Raw genomic sequence first — 1,988 nt, 5'->3', positions numbered from 1 at the left:
CGGAGAAGGGGGAGGAGCAGCAGCGTCCCGGTCCCGGCAGATCTAGAGCCGTAACGGACTCCGGAGCATCCACGGGATACTTGGGGCACCCCGGCTGCTTTGGGGGTGCAAAGGGCGCTGAGGCTGCTCTAGGTTCTGGAGCGTGGGGATTTCTTTTTTCTCTCGCTGGGAAGGGGATGAGGGCGGCGACTGGAGCAGCTGGGATGGGCTGACATGGGGAACAAGCTGCCTCTGTGTTGTTGGTTGGTTCGTTGTTGTTTTGTTTTTTTTTTAATTATTTTTAATTGTGCAGTTTGTGACGTCCAAAGCTTGTGACTTTTGAGCAGGGCTGCCGCGATGCCAGGCTGTGACTGGGTGACTCCAGTGACTCCAGTGACAGCGTGATGTTGCTGATGTAAGGGCTGGGATCGGCCCAGGGCTCGTCCCGCATCCCGGCACTGGCCGGGGAGCAGAGCCAGGCTGGGCGCTGGAGCTCCCGGGAGCCATCCCTGCAAGCCGGGATGAGCAGCCAGAGTGGAAATCGTCAGAGGATTGCTCTAAGCTTGTGAATACTTTTCTTTTTTCCCCTCCTCAGCAGCCTTGGGCACTTTATTTTTCTTGCACGGAGACCCGAACTGTTACAGTGGTTCTTGGCTTGGCCGTTCTGCCAAGGCTGCTGCCTCAACCCCCTCGTTCCTCCCCAAAAGACATTCTGGCTCATCTGCCTCTACTTTGTGCAATATTATCACGTGCAAGAGCCGCAGGGGAGCCCTGGAACTGCACTGTGCTTGGTTGCTTGTACCAAGAAAATTAGGTCGTCAGTCTGTTCCAGGGACACTCCAGTAGCCTCTTGGGTTTCCTTTTGCTGAGAGCAGGAGGTCCTGACCCCTATGCTGTTACTGCTCCCAGTTTTGCAGGAGCCCACAGCCCTGGTCTGGGCCCGTTGGGGCAGGTGACAGCAGCCAAGGGCTTGTCAGGGCCGTGGGGTGGCCGCAGGGAGCTGGTGGCACCATGGTGCATCCCCCTGGCCCCATGGGAGCAGTGGGGCTGGATCCCTGTGGTAAGTGATGGGGAGGCACAGCCTGGAGCATCTGCACGCAGAGCAGAGCCCTGTGAACTGGGATCCAGGGGTGCTGCAGCTGCTTGTGTCTCTGTGTCGCCAACCCGTACAGGGGCTTTAAATAATTAATTGTTTTCTGACGAAATTCCAGTTCAGAAGAGGGTGTGTGAGGTACAGCTGGCTGTTGGGATGGAGGCAGGCAGCAGAACTGTGTTCTAAAAGATGGGAACAACTGTGGTTAATGGCTTTTTGCTCATGTTGACAGAGAACCTGTATTTCTCTAATAAAAAAATAACCATTGATGAATCCCTTGAGTATTATTTAATAAGCCTCCACATCCAGACTGACATTCAAAAACAATGTTAGAGAGCATTAGTCTGGTCTGGGAGCTGGTGGGGAGCAGTCTGGTGGGAGCTGTGCTCCAGGGGGACAGTGCTGGGCTGGGAGCTGCACCTCTGCATCCAAGGCTTTACAGTGGAAAGTCTCTTTAGAATTGTTTGCTCTTTGTGTTTCTGCATGTGGTGGCTATGGGTGCTTCTGGGTCTGCCCTGGGGTCCTGTGTCAGCAGGAGGCTGTACTGGGGCTGTGACCAGAGACCCCTGCAAGGCTCTGCTGCTTGAGATGGGGACCCCTGCTGTGGTAGGGGGACACTGTCAACTTTCTGGGGAATGTCCTTGATGGGATGCTGTGTCCCAGCTGTGTGCCCATGGGAGCATCCACTGATGGGCAGGGAAGGACAGGGACGGGGACAGATGGGCTGTGGTGCCATTTTGCTGCTGCCACTGAGGAACACACCAGTGTTGGTGCCGTGGGGCTCATGGCTTTGAGCAACAGTGCTGAGCCAGCACCTCCCCACATCCTGCAGCTCCATCTCCACAATCCTGCACTGATAAATATTTCAGTCTCTCTTGCTGTTATTTTTAGGTATGTGCGAGAAGGCCGGTTTCGG

This window comes from Chaetura pelagica, unplaced genomic scaffold, assembly GCF_000747805.2.
Source record: "Chaetura pelagica isolate M959 unplaced genomic scaffold, ChaPel_1.0 scaffold638, whole genome shotgun sequence".
In the NCBI taxonomy this organism is placed as follows: domain Eukaryota; kingdom Metazoa; phylum Chordata; class Aves; order Apodiformes; family Apodidae; genus Chaetura; species Chaetura pelagica.
Note: the sequence above shows the minus strand (reverse complement) of the source record.